General features: G+C 40.7%; 1 long non-coding RNA gene across 1 annotated transcript in view; it reads right to left on the reverse strand.

Annotated features, from left to right (window-relative positions):
• Positions 1–3,256: 3,256 nt before the first annotated feature.
• Positions 3,257–15,884, reverse strand: part of LOC129737278 (uncharacterized) — a 44,310-nt gene continuing 31,682 nt past the window's right edge. Inside the window, exon 4 of the long non-coding RNA XR_008734977.1 lies at positions 3,257–3,355. This is a non-coding gene — a long non-coding RNA (uncharacterized LOC129737278). The remainder of the gene's footprint in view (positions 3,356–15,884) is intronic.

The following is a 15,884-nucleotide window of genomic DNA, read 5'->3' on the forward strand; positions in this document are numbered from 1 at the left end:
ACAGTCCCAGCCATTTTGCCTATGCACCCCAGCTAATGACAGAAGCAAAAAGAAAATGTTTAGTTAAGTATCTTTGTCTGCAAGCTGGATGCAAACCAACGGCATTAATAGCTCTCTAAGACAGACATATGGACTAAAGCCCAAGATTATATCTCTGTAATTGAGATTACAATAGGTTTCTAGTCACTGAAGTATGTGTCCCAGTTTAACAAGGTCCCTGCTGTCACCATTTTTTTGCTGAAGTTAAAGCAACGAATAGTTCTACACTCTCAATTTCTGATTTGAAAAGAAACAATTCTAATAGCATTGCTAGAGTCTTTTCAAAGTCAGAATTCCCTTCTGTCTTTAGCCTTTTTATTAGATTTGAGTTAATTTATTACAAGACAAAAATATTTCTCCAACTCACCATCCACTTGCAATAGCAATTGTATTTAATTAATTCCAGCAATAACTTAGTTCATTTAGTGCTGAGTAAAAATGGTTTCCAATCAGGCAAATCTGCTCCTTCTCAGGCTACGTTTAGTCATTATCATGACCAAAATGCATTTTGTTTTTTTTAATTCCTGAAGATGTAGACTTCACTCATCATAGCAAAACATTTTATAAAGGAAGACATTATCCCTGTTGTACAAGTGATGGGGTAGCTGAGGTGCAAAGAGATTAAGTATTTCACCTCTGGAGATGAAAACAGGAATCAAACACAGCTCTGTGGACTTCTGATGGAGCACTATACCCCATGACGTGATATAGATCCTTCATGTACTATCTTGCTAAAGCTGCTTGCTATACCCATGTAAAATCTTCCCAGTTTGCAAAGCTTTCTACTGGCAGCTCTGAAAAAAGAACATATTCTGTTTCAATTCTGCTATAATTTCTGCTTGAGCTCACACAGTGGACACCGTCCTGGAAAAAAGGGGCTTGTGCCTCTTACTTGCTCATTAAATGACATGCAGCTGTTTATTATCCATGGTATCTATGTTTCTCAGAGGAGACAGACTGCCTAAATATGCAGATATGTACTCATATGTGAACAGCACTGATGAGTCGCATCATGAAATTTTACTTGTCTAACCTAATTGAATCAATCCCAGACAGTAATAACACTAAAGAAAAGAAGGAATTTCACAGCCTCTGTTCCCTTTCCCTTTTTCATAAAAAGCTCAGCTTTCAGAGTAATACACCAGGGCAATATTTGAATGCTACAGTGCACAGATGCAGTCACACAGAAAATTAGAACTGCTCCAGGAAAAAAAAAAGGAGAAAAAAAAAAAAGCTATAGTACATAGCTGCGTCAGTACCAGTTCAACAGTGGAAAAGTACTTCATCTGCTTAGCCCCCTTTCTTTCTGCTCTGTTGGTGACGTCAGTCAGGCACTAATGAAAGCCCAATTAGCATATCACCTTGTGTGTTTGAATATACAAGTGGAGCAGCTGATGATTCTCTTCTGAGATTTTAAATAACCACCAAAGCTGAGCCAGAGCTGCTGCTTGGTAGGAAAGATTTAGCTTCATAACATACTCAGTTCCCTATGCAACACAAACAAATAAATGTGCCAACAGAGGAAAAAAACCACAACCCAGAACAGACACATTTCTCTGAGGAAAGCAACACAAACCAGCTTTAATTTGAACAGTATTCATTTGGCCCTTATTCCAGAATAAAGGTTTTAATTCCTAATCGAGTTTGAAATCTGCAGACTATTTGCTCATAAAAATCGGGGTACAGACCTTGGTGAGCTTTAGGAAAGGCAGCACCCTTGCTAATGCCCTGCCAATTTTTCAGATGACAGTGACAGAAAAGCAAACAGCCACGGGACAGAAAGTGCATCCTTCTGCTGTAAAAGAGCACGCTGCTATAGCCAGCACAGACAAGCAGGGGAATCTGCAGACCGTTTAACTTCAGGCGTTGACTGGAGTCTTTGGTGGGGACTTAGTTCAGGGGTCTGTGACTCCCCGTGGTTCTCATTTAGCCACCAGTGTGCGCAAGAAAGGACAGCAATGGGACAGCTCCCATCCCACCCTTCTTACCTGAATGCCTGCACCCAGCTACTTCTGCCGTAAGCACAGGTGGGAGTGCTGCCAGCCAGCGAGCCCAAGTCATTTTTAGTATAGCAATGCATCAGTAATTGGCACTAGATTTCAGTCCTGATCGAAAGAAATAGTGCGGAAGGAGTTGAGATGTGAGGTCAAAGAGGCATCCACTGAGGCAATGCAATATTGACAGAAAAGAGTGAAAAAATGAAAGGCCTAAGTCTGGAGCTTTAAAGTCCCTGCACACAGACTGAAAGCAGGACCAGAGGCTGCTGTCTGACCTTACAGAAATTCTAAAGGGCACCGTTTTGCAGCATGTGGGTGCTAGAAAAATGGAAAAATCTGTCTTTGTCAATCGAACAGCAATGACTGGACAATGCAAGCATCGTGAGCAAGAACTTCAACCCTGACCTAGATAAAGGCTATCTAAACGAAATGGGAATTCAAGCCCAGCTGGAATTCCTTGGAGTCTCTGTCGAAGTGACAAGGCTACTTAACAAGGTTCAACTGGTTTTGTGAAGTGCTAGTGCTGATCATTCTGCCTAAATGGAGAGCCTGTATGGAAATCAAAGCCCAATACACAACAGAACACCCCAAGTGCATCCCTTCAATCCTCACATACCCCCAAAGAGCTTATGCCCTCCCCTTAGCCCCTTTGGGTACTGAGTCTTCCTATCTGACTATGGCACTCTTAGGACACAAAACAATCTGTAACCATCACTGAATGCTTCACAAGCAGGCAGAACAACGAAAGTTTTCAAAAGGTTATATTAAACGAGCTCATGTCATTGACTGATTTTCAGCCTCAAACCATGCTCTTACTCATAGTCAATCACATCAACAGGTTCCAGGCTTTACAGAAAAAAGGCAAAATGCTAACAAGTCAAATAGGAGGATGACACTGCGTTTAGATCTTTATTAAACACGCCTACAGTGTGCACAGATGTAATTAAAGGTTGAGGTTTGATTTGGCAAGCAGCCTCTATAAATAGCATTTGTTACACTGTTCTTTCTCCTCAGTGTTTCATCAAAAGGAAAAGATGTCCTTCAGCTCCTCCCCCACCCCTGGGATGATCAAATGTTTTATAGCTCTGCAAACCTTAAAACAGCCAAACACTACAGCAGTAATAGTCAGGTAACTCGCTGTGGAAAGAAAGGACTTATCTTCAAGGTGCTTTTCTCTCAGCAGGGTCTTCTATGTTCTTGCCTGGGAGACTTACCAGATCGCCAGAACAAAAAAGCAGGGCCCCATTCCACAGTGCAGAATGAGAACACAGACTTGGTATCATGGCTCCCTCCAAGTGGTGATTTATCTTCTAAGTGACCTATGGGAAAAGGAGACAATATTGAAGAGCTTTAACACTGGAGCTAGCTACTTCTTGCCAGGTGATATACTTCATCTCATCGTTTCTCATAAAAGATACTATTTTCCTAATAATATCTAATGATTTTTTTTAATGGTAGAAATTTTACAAAAGATTTTACATTCATTCACACAGCACTGAAGAGAACCTGCTGTGTTGATCTAAGCCCATATTTAAGCTTTGTAGCAAATACAGAGGGCACAAATAGGTTTTTAAACAAATCCATAGATCAACAGAAATACATTTTATTTTCAGTTCTGCAAAAACCAAATCTTTGTTTTCTTTTGAAAACTTCCTTCCACTACACCATAAAGTAAAGCAGACCAGAAATACGAGTTGAGCTGATCTCTTCTAACATTCAATGAACTATGTAAATAACAAAAATTGGGAAAAGGAATACCAGCTGCATAAACAAAAAGTGAAGTTGAAAACTAATGCTATTTATTTTAATACTTAATATAGCATCCAAGATCAGCATCTTTAAACAATCACACCATGAATTAGAATACAGGAGTATCTCCTTATAGCATTCTAACACTGGAGAACATAAAAAACCCATAAACATTCTTTATGAATACATCAGTTGGCAAATCAGTTCTGGCAAAATGGTATTTAAGTGGAGCAGCAACCCCAACTGGATCTGATCTTTGAAAACATTTTCTTCCCAAAGTCTTACAGTCTCAAAATCCCCCGAAATACTTATACAAGGGCAAAAGCAACAGCAGTAACACAACTGAGACAAAGATCTACTCCCCAGAGTGATTTAGAGACTTGGGGTAGAAGAGATTTGCAAGTGTTCTTATCCATTTTCAAGTCATTAACACCGGCACAGAGTGGGAGTGAACTGCTACCACATCCAAAGGCAACGGCTTGCACTGACCTTTTTGCATCAGTGGCTCCAACTAAACTTCTGAAGTGCCTCAAGTTTTCCTGTCCCTAATGTGCCCTGCAACAACACGTAGCCCTCCCTTATTCTAGGGGAAATAAAAATTAATTCAAATACAGTCAGCAGTTTCATTCAAGTAGAATGAAAGGAGAACTGAGCTTCTCCTTTCAGAATTGATGACATGATTTGCAAGCTGTAGCGGAGAATTCCTGCTTCCCCTTCCTGAGGGCTGGATAATGTGTCTGCACACAGAGTATCTGGGAATCTAGAAGAACTCACTCCTCAAAGACCACTACTTAAACTGACTAATCTGAATCAATATTACGGCCACAACTGATTCTTCATTTGCTTCTAGTAGCTGCCCTTGTCAACTTAGTGTACTACATTTCTAAAAATCATACGGTTCTTTCTTTGTTTCCAGAGAAAACACTTATTTCCGATAATTTTGCCTCCACAAAGTTATTTTTCAATTTTCTTCAGTAACAGCTATGCCTGCAGGAATGTCTGATTATCCATAAAATGCCTTCTGACAGCTCAGATTCATTACTAAATTACCACATTTAAATTTTTCATGTGCACAGGGCAATTACTTTTATGAATGACTGCCAACAACATTTCACTAAATCTGAATGAATTTTTAAAGGATTCTAATTGCCACTTAGATGACCCTATAACTCTTGTTTTAAAGGTTTTCTTTTCTTTTAGTCATAGTTACCTGTGTTTAATGCAAATGTGTTCCCTCCCACATTTTATACCACTGAAAATTATTTACATCAGAAACAAAAAATATGAAACTAGTGGTGCTACATAATCAGTTAGAGGGCACAGTTAAAATGATTCATAGCCAAAGTCTTGAGCATGAATAATTATCTGTAACCCCCATTTGGAGCTTTGGCATCAAGTTACATTATTCATTTGGGTTTTGCCAGGGAAAATTAATGAAAACCAACTTGACAGACACCTTAAAAAACCTGAGTTTTTCAGATAGTTGAGCCAAAATACACCTTTAATATGTCAATTGAAAGAAAAAGGGGAAGTGTGCAAAGAATGGGTTTTTTACTACTGAAATTAAAAGAAGCACAGATACAAATAAGTGTTCAAAGAGGACAGGTGAGCTTTTAATTACACCACTAAAATGGTTTGGAGTTCTGACTTGTCTCCCAGTGGAGTGTCATCAGGAAACTTCATTAACAGTCTATTTTTTATGCCAAGGTTGTTAATGAAAGTGATAAACAAGATCAGAAATAAACTAATCATTGATGAACTCCCCCAATAAATTCCAGCTAGACATGTTTCGCTTTGAAGTGTCATATTGTGTTTCACATTCTTCATCCACGTGCTTGCTCACTTCTCTGCTCCCTATCAGTTTGTAGAGAGGCATCAAATCCAATATCCCCTTGAAAACCAGCCGGGTTAACACTCCTTGATTTCTTTTGTCTAGAAAGTCAAGGATCAGCTTAACAGGAAAGAAACAAATGCACATCTATAATATCTGTCATGAGTTTGGTCTTGAAAGTAAACCCACCTGCTGCATGAGCAGCAAATGTGAACACAGAGCTCCAAGCAGGAGCTGGCAGGTTGGGATACCACTGAGAATACTCGTTCAGGTCGTCTACACTGTGCATGGCAGCTGTTTGGGCAGAAAATAGGGGAGTATGCCAGGCAAGACATGGGGCATAGATGTAGCTGTATCCATGACAGAATTACAGCACTGAGATTCAAGCACAGACATAACTGAGCCAGTTGCATGCAGGTCCTAAAATGACTCAGAGATAAGCAGTAATTAAAGAAGATGAGGTCTAAGAGAGATGTTTGAAGAAGGTCTCATCAAAAGGGAGATGCTGAAAAATAACCTATAAAAAGGGCTTCAGCTTCTTAAATTATATGTGAAGCAAACGACCCACCAAAATCCAGGACTCCTCGATGACCTTGCTGGTTTTGCCACTGGCTGACTGCAGAAATGTGGGCAACCCAGTGAACTTCTCCACCTCTCTGCTTCCATTTTTAGCAGGGAGGGAATGGGGGAAATTCTGTAAAGATTCTGAAATCTGCAGATGAATGTGCTCCAAGTAATTTTTAAGCAACATTTATCTTCTGCAAGAACAACCTATTTCACTGCAACCTTCAACAAAGGCCAAAACCTCTGAGGGATGGTTGCCAGCAGTAAGTTACACTTCAGAATTCAGCCTTGCACTGGATCCAAGCGGGGGTTTCATCTGCATCTAAACTTTAATTAGCAGCTCTCACAACGCTGCATTTGATAACTTTATTCCAGTATCAAATATCAGCCCTTAACACTTTCTCCTGTGTGCTACTGTCCAAAACATACAGCTACGGATGAAGAATTGCTTGAAAAAGGTGACTCCAGCAAAACCTGCCACCTGTGAGAAACGCTCCGTTGTAAGACAGAGGCAAAAACAAGTCAAACCTGGCTGAAGCTAAGTAAGGAGAGCAGTAAACTGCCAACGCTATACCCTGCTTCCCGGTGGTCCCACTGATCCTGTACACAGTAATGCAGCAAATCCTGGTCTCCTGATCAGTTCCAATGCAGCTCAGCTGGGCTCTGGCTTCACTCTTACTGGCATATTTAAATACAGAGAAATTGTATGTAAATGTATTTCCACTTAGCAGGCAGAGTGGGTTGTGCTTTTCGCTTTTTATGGATTAATTTAAAAGAATTCCAGGTTCCTATGAAAACTGCATATGTACAAGAATAGTTGGGCTTTTTTTCCCCATACACGAGGGTACAACCTAGCATTTCCAAAGATTCTCAACATTTTGCAAATCAGAGTCCTACGCTAAAAACTGAGTTTGAGGAAGCTACCTCAATACATTCTTTTGCTTTCCCTCTCCTCCAGCTTCCCACTTCAAATTCCTCCCAGATGAGCAATACTGAACAGCTCTCCAAAAGCTTTGATGGTCCTATGTCATGTCTCATTCTGAGAAGAAAGGTCGACATTAATAGGAACACTGTTTGTGCCAGTTAACACCTTGTTAACAGTCCTAACAGAAAGTAAACACCACAAAGTTTGCTAGACTTTCACTGAGACATAATTACAACAGTAACTATTTGAAAAACAGAGGATGTTTCCTTTTGGACTGTCGATCATGTTGCCCAGAATTAAAATAAACTGCATTCATTTATTTCTTAAAAAACTCACAATGACAAGAAAAGATGCTAAGCCTGAATGATGCTTGTCCTCCTCATTCCATGAGAGAGGCCCACTTCTTTCCCGCTACAGATGTAGTGTAGCAGACTGTCCCAGGCGAAACAAAGCAAGCAAGTAGTGGAACTGGATACTGGGATTTATTTTAGAACAAAGAGATTAGCGTTTTTACGCTGCCTGATTATCTCACATGCATTCACTTGCTCTCCTCCAAGCTTCCTATACTCACTAAGTGTTGACTGCCCCTCCCCAGAGGAAGATCATTGCTAGCCCAAGAACGCTGGGCAGAAAGCTTTTTTAGTTCTTGATGTGCAGCTGTTCACAGTGACCAGCCTCGGGCATGAGTGGCCAAGGTCCCTGCACATCCCCAAGCATTTGCCTTCTCCATGCAGCGCTCTGATCTCCGGGATCTACATCCACTTACAAGATCTGTACCCCAGCCAGGATCTTCGCCATCTTCTTTCCAGGTCCCCTTCTTTTCAAGACCATTTCTTCTTTTTGAGAAGACACCTTTTTGGCTTCCTCTTCCTTTCAGCACTCCAAGCCTCTGATTTTCACAATCTAAACAGTCTAATGCAAAAGCACAACATGCGATCAGTGTCCTCATTGTTGGCTCTTTCTCAGGCCTGTTTATTAATTGGAGGGTTTGGGACAGTAATCGGAGGGTTTGGAATATGCCACTATATTTTAGTCCACATCATCAAAATTTACGACCGGCCCATACCAACTGCAGCTAGCAACTACCAGGCTTCTGCTGGAGAGTTCAGAAGTTCAGTTTCAGACACTCACACACACACATGCCCAATTATCTGCCAGCTGCATGCGCTCACAGTTTCAGCTATTTATTCACCTTAAGACACAGGCAGATGCGTTAGTCATGTTGAGACGAACTGAAATCTGCAGATTGTTTCCACATAAGAGCCATCTCTCCCAAGAGAACAACATGGTAACCAGATTAGGTAATGTGTCATCCTCTAGGCTTAGTTAACTCCCCACACGTGCTCTGGGTTCGGTTCAAAAGAAAGCAAATTGCCTTCATCCAAAACACACTGAAGTCTGTGAATAGATTATCTCTATGGAGAACAACTGGATCAGGCCCCAGTTGCAGGCTGTCACACTGCTTATGCTTTTGTCTAGGCTGCTCGACGTACAGCCGCAGCGAAGTACTGGCAAGGCAGCATGAAACCAGGAGCCCCCGTTCATTATCATTTTTCATATCTCAGTAGGAAAGAAGCAATTAACAATACCATAAGAATATTCCCAAGTGGATTTTTAAAAGTTTTGAGGCTGGTTAGATGCGTTTTTTTCAAAGCTGACAATGGTTATTCTTAATAGCTCAGTGTAGGAAGATTTAATGGCTTATGTAAGACCAAATGACATAGTCAAAAAAAAACAGAAAAGCTTTAGGCCTTCTACAGGATCTATTTTGTTCTAGCTAGATCAGTGGACTTAATAGAACTTTATCTGTCTCATAACCTTAGGCTATTTAAGCTACAAGAATAATATCTTCTTAATAACTTAGCATCATACTAACACTGAGAATCTGACTTCATGAATATGTTTCCTTTTAGAAAGGAGACATAAACAGAGGGAACCACACTCTGGAAGGCTTAACATGCCATTTATACTTTAGAAAAGGTATTTTCTTTCCATGAGAACTTAGAGCTATGCAACAGTATTAAGTTTATGAGTTACCTGTATTTTTAAAGTTTTCAAATATGACAATACATAATATAGCTAGTTTAACTGCTTTCTCCCCAATAGACTGAGAGTCAATCAGTTGAGTTTATCAATGGCAGAAACTTTCTACAGTCAGAGAAGAATGCACTTTACCCTGCAGCTTCCATCTGTTGAGCTAAGGTCCCAGTACTGCAGTACCCAAGCAGCTCAGAAATCTCTGAATATAGCTCATCTCCTTGAGACAGAGGTATAGCCTTGGGGCTATACCATCACTGATGGTTTGCAGGTAAGGCATTTAGGTAGAGATGACTGATCAACCCAAAGACACCTGAGGTCTACAGAACTGCTGTAATTTGAACTTCATTCAGCTGTGCCCTAAGTTGATGGTCCTCAGTACCGAACAGTCCCTCCTGGAGGATGGTTGTTATCATCCATGGTTCAGTTCAGCAGGCCCTGGTCCTACAGTGCTGACAGCGCTATTATCCATCACATTATTAGTCCTCTGGTTCTCTAAGAATTGAAGAAGCCATCTTCAGAGCTAAAAATCCCCCAAACATAGCTATATACATCATGAACAGTCACAGCTAACAGCCTTGACACTAGGACAAACAAGAGACACTATTAACAACATTGGGAAAAAAAATTATCCTCAGTCCAGCAATGCACTGCTGTCTCTTCTGTTTTTAAATAGCACATCCCTGTCTCTAATTACAGCAGGCAGGATGTGAACAGATGCTTACTGCACCCAGCAGCCCAATGATTCAGGCAAACTTTTAGCTATTAGCAAATCCTTTAGGTAGCTGACTCAGGCAAACAAGATGTGCAAATTCCCCCCAAATGATTAACCACTGGGTTTGCACAAGCTTGGCTCATTGACCACAGCTGTTGGAGATACAAATGTCCTCAGCTGACAGCCCTGTTCTCAGTTTCATCATCATTTTGGGTTGAAAACAAAAATGTCAGCATTCACTGACATCTTGTCTGGAGTTGGGACAGAATACCCCAAATCAGGAGGTGAGGAATTCCTGCATGAAATAAATCACAGGTTGAAGTTACTCAAACCATGAAAAAGAAAAGCACAGAATGAGATCTAGGCTACAGTGATCCCAGCCTGCAGTTCTCTAGATAAATCCTATGGATTTATGTACTGCTTACAGACATCTCAGTTATGAGGCCTGGCTCTGTATCTACCTCCCAAGGAAACAAAATCCACACAGATTTTCAGTGATATGCAAACAGCATGTGAATTCAATTTCTTCAATAACCAATCCTAAGTCCCCAGAAGTTCGCGCTGTTGTGTCCATTTCTAGCTTCTACAGGCACTTCATCAGTCTTTACTTGCAGAGCCAATGTCACACAATGCATCCACTAGTTACTGCTGTGAAAACACCCCCCAGTTTCACACCTTCTAGAAAGAAGATCCTCCAAAAAGGCTGTGCTACAACTTGCATGTGCCTTTCGACAGCCTCTCCAGCACTAAGTAGGCACAGTTCCAGAAAAACAGAACTGATGTTGCAATCCTTCATCTCTCATCACGTTTGTGTCTTGCTCCTGCCACATCTTTTACCCTGCCTTCTGCCTCTGCAGCTCTTCTCTTATGCACAGAAACAACACTCTCTTTGGTAAATATGAGGCTTGCTGATGAAGAAAAACAGAAACGGAAGCAAGCGCACATGCCTTTTTATTTATTTACATTTAGGATGCCATAGAATTTTACTTCAGCTGAGTGGATGGATCTAAGCACTGGAAAGATACAGACAAGCTTTGGGGTGCCTGCTGTAACCAAACAAGGACTGATGTTTAGCATGGAGATGCTGGAAGACTGAAGACATATTAATTGTCAAAGAGCAGATTCCCCAGAGTTTTACAGTTTTTTAAAGCATCACAGCTAATTATACCCAAGACCCAGACTTTCACAAGACAATCATAAAAACGTATAACAGATGTCACAGTTTAACTATAATGGTTCTTAAAGTTTCATTCACTTTCAACTTCATGGGCTCGAATTTTACGTATAGATTCCCCACCACCAAAAAGCTACCAGCTGCTCATTAGGAGTCCCAGCCTGCAAGGTTCTGAGCATCTCTGCAAACTTCAATCATCTGGGAAGTCAGTAAAAGAGATGGGGAACACAACTTGCAGGATCTAAGCCCAGAGAATGGCAGCACAATGTAGAATGCCGGACTGAAAGATTATCCAGGACAGGAAGCCTCTTCCTATAGACACAGTAAATAGGCTTTAGATCAGACTGAGGAGCCAAGGAGCGCAGAAACCCCTTCCCTCAAAACAGGTACTTGCCACCCAACATTTTGCTCATTTTGCTGTTGCCATCCAACATTTTGCTCAAAATGTCATCTGACAATTTTGTTCCTATAGAGCAAAAAGTCACATGGCCTTACAGGCATTTGTGAGTTACTTAAGCTAAAGAGTCCATGTAGTCCAGTTGCATGGAGGACAAACATTTGGGGAAAAGGAAGGAAAGGGCAGGAGTGGAAGCAGGAAGAAACCCTCTTTCCTATGGGACAATCACTCTGGATTAGTGGTGGGAGTAAAAGAGAAAACTGCATTGCTAGTCATACTCTCTCTGGAAAAAAGAAAAATCTGTATTCTCATCTTGCATACACAAATGCAGAGCCTGGCAGTGACTTTTTGGATTAGCAGATCGTAGCATCACTATATCCACTTATTAATTAGCCTCCAAATGATTATTTAAGGTCCCAAGGAACCACAGCACAGTTATCATCAGTGCCCAGCACTAATAGAGCATTTCAGCACTCTGAATATTTAACAGGAGAAATTACATAAATAATTATAATAAAAAGTCTACAGATTCTTAGCCTTACTAAAATAACCAGTACTATACAGTATCCTATTATAATACAAAGACATCAAACTTCTTATTTTATGCTGGTACCATTTTCCCTCCTTCTGAATGATTGTGAGGTCAGGTTGGAAGGGGGGAAAAGAAACTTGTAAGATGCTACATCTCCAGGAGCTGAAGGTGCTTAGCACTCCACAGAGTGCAGACAAATGACAATAAAACAAACAGACTTAAGGAAGAATTGAAGTTATCATTCAGTCTTCACCCAGACAGTCTTACTGGTATCTATTGGATTTTTACCACAGAAAGGCTCAGCAAAGGCGTAAAAGGCTCCTGAAAAGTCCCAGAATTTGCAGTGTAACAACCAAAACTATAACACTGCTGCTACCACCATGTCTATGAACTGCAGTCACAAACTGCACCATGCTAAGCCCTATACAAGTACAGAAGAAATAGTTCCCATCTCAGAAAAAAATTAAAATTGAAAACAAATGAACTGAAGAGAGGAAAGCCAGGAGACCATACAGACTATGCTGGCAGGCTGTCACAATACACCCAGTGGCCTGGCTTGACTGCTGTAGACACCAGTGAACAAAGGAAGCTTTAAGGAAGGTTATGAAGGGAAATAACAAATATTCATGGAGAGGTCCTCCCAAACATGAGCGTTAGCATGAGTCCAGACATCAAGATGGGCACAGTGAGCTAAGTCCAGTCTAAATGGACAGCAATCCTGACATCTCAATAACGACTGAGAGACAAAATACCAGTGGTAGTATGCTAGGATGAGCCTTCAAAGCGAAAGTGAGTAATTTAATGTTTAACCAAACAGACAGCACAGGGAGAAACACAGAAGTGACATAGCCAAAGGGACAGACGAGAAAAAATTGTCTGACAGCAAAACTTAAATGGAAAAAAAATGGGGAGGAAAAATCGGCCAAAGAATATTGGTAACTGAGAAATAAGGAGCTGTGTAGTTGAGTAGGACTGTGCTGGAGATCATACACAGGCAGAACTAAGGCTTAGGAACAGACTTGTCTTATTTGGTCACACCCAGGCTGAGCAGAAGTCATTCTGCTTACAGATCTAGCTGACGGACAGAAGGGCTGTGCCCTGCACAGGGATCAAACCTAAAGCAGGACACAGGCTGAAGAGCTTGCAGGGGAAGATGAAAAGCTCCACATAAATAAAGTTCAGCTTGAGCTAGTGATGACTTGTATCCCTGACCAGGTGAGCAAAACTGCAGTTTAGACAGAAGATGAATGCAAAGATACATCTGTGAAAGCAGAAAACTCACTATTTATGAAATATATTATTTACATACAGAAATAAAAGAGAAAGAGGGAAAGAGAACAGACAATGATGGGGCTTCCCCCAAAATACCAAGTGTGTTGCAGAATAATCCACACACGCTATCCTGTAACGAAAGAACAAGAATCTTTAGTGAAGACAGAGATGTGTCCAAGAAACAGTGATTCTACACGACTAAAAAAACACTAATCCAGACGCAAACAGGGTTTGAAACATCCTTTTCTCTGTGATTCACCAGTGCACTCCAGACTGTACTGACATTATCTGTAACAGTCTGAAGATTACTCTTAAAACTTCCCAGCTCTGACCACAGCATCATTCCCCAGAAAAAGATCAGTAGGTCTGCACCTAGCCACCTTTTCCTTGGCTATGTTCCCAACCAGCAGCAGAGAGAAGATGGCCACGCAGACGCTGTCACAAAAACTCTGTGCCACTCACTGCAGAAGGCAATTCTGTGTAGCAGGAGATCCCCGCAGTGGTAGGATGCTCTGTCTGCTGTGCATCACCAGCACCCTGACAGTCTGGACTAACCTTTGCATGGCAGTCTCACTCCGAACACCTCCAAAGCCCCAGGGTATCCAAACCCAGACACAAGTACATCAGTAGAGAAAGTGAAAAGCACTAAATGAAATGAAGAAATGAAAAATGAAGTTTGAATTGATCCTATAACCGATGTGAATATCCTTAGGGGGAATTATGGGTTGGTCTTTGGTATTCATGTGGACTGTTCTATTTGATGATTGTTTTATAAATGGCTTCCACCAGTACACATGGCTGGCTGATTACAGGGTATGCTATTTCACTGTATCAGGCCATTCCCCATAACACATGTAGCTAATAAATTACTTACTTGTGAGATTTACAACTTTTTCCCCATTCCCCTGTTTTACAAAGTTTTAAAGTGTATCAACTTGTGACACTCCTAAAGACACACCTACAAAGATATTCATAAGCTATGTGTTTAAAAAATTAAAAATTAGACAGTTAGGAGAAAGAGCAGCATTCAGTTATCTGAAAGGGCACATGCCAACCACCAGCTGCAATCAACAAAGAGCTTTGTCACACACAGATTTTCAACACATTGCAACACCAAGAACATAGAAAGCCGTTCCTCCAAGGCTGAAGGATTCCTCATCTTCTACTGGAATAAGTGATAGCTATAACCTTTCACTCAGACATGGTCCTCAGCCACACATGCTCATAATATTTTAATAATTAAGTGTAATTAAATGTTTTCATGATTTGAATCTCAGAAATAATTACTTAATCAGTTTCTTACTCAGTATTTCTGAATTTGGAATTTCTTACCGAGTTTGGAATCCTGAATCACTGAATGCTCCCAATCACTTCAAAGAATAAACATTTAAGATCTTTTTCCACACATACATATTACAGATCATAAAACAGACCATGAACAACCTTGTGCTCAGCTGAAAAGAACTGCTTGTCTAACAATCCTGAGGAAAAAAACCTAGATTGTCCAGGCCAAACTGCATATGAAAACAAATCTGTTCTAAATGGGTAGATTGGCTGCTCTCAGGGTTATACACAAGACGTAGCTCAAAGTGGACAAGCAGTATGTTACTCAAAACAATATTCTCAGCTAACCCTATTCACCACTCAAGCAGTGAATAGTAGGTTTTCTACAGATCTGTCTTTATCTTCTAACCTAAAAAGCTCATTCCCCCTGCAGGATATTATTTTCTTCAGAGTATGGCCATAGTGAAAAGATTTCAAGATACATCTCATGAAAGAATCTCTTGGAGGCAAGACAGCCTTGAAGCTATCTAGATTTATGCACAAACATTTTATTTCAGTAAATGTCAAGACTTTTTCTCCATGGCAGATAGGCCCAAAACACCTGTGTGCAGGTTCAGATATGGATTCACTGCTTGAATTTAGTCTTCTTATTTAGTTTTTTTTACTGTTCCAAAGCATTAGCTATTCCAGAAGGATGATGCCTTTACTATTTTTGGTAATAACAGCACGCACTTCTGTAATTTTCAGGTTCTTATACTGAACTCACATCCAATGCCCAAGTACCATAGAGTAGTGCACTGAATGCTGGCACAATGGTTATTATCATGTGCTGGTTTTCCCCTCCACTTCCTAGGGGAAAGGACCATGCAGAGTAGAGTGCACTGCTCAGGAGAGCAGTCTTCAAAGTGGAGGAAGAAGACAGGCTTGTTTGCAAATTGGACCATGCAGGCTAATATGCATTTATTTTATAGCAAGTTCCTACACTAGTAACAGAATCACAAAAAAATGCTAACTGAGAACAACCTCAAGAAATCATAGAATCCACATTCCGTGCCGAGGAAGAATCACCTGTACCTTTGTCCTTTCTGGCAAATGTTTCTAATAAGTCTTTATTGTCTTCCAATGGCCCTCACCGCCTCTTCACGCACTATCTGTTTGCTCCATTTTCTTGGTTATCTAGTATCTGTCCTAAATCTTTCTTATTGCAGATTAATCCCACTAATTTAGAGATGAGATTATTCCCCCCTTCTTTTAGGAGTGCCATTATTTCTTTATTACATGGGTGGCTCATACTTCTCCTTCATCCCTTTCTCAACAGATGTCTGAATAGCTGTGATTCCCTCAAATTCCCTTACCACCACCCCTGTA

Source organism: Falco cherrug, chromosome 13 (genome assembly GCF_023634085.1).
Source record: "Falco cherrug isolate bFalChe1 chromosome 13, bFalChe1.pri, whole genome shotgun sequence".
Taxonomy (NCBI): Eukaryota; Metazoa; Chordata; class Aves; order Falconiformes; family Falconidae; genus Falco; species Falco cherrug.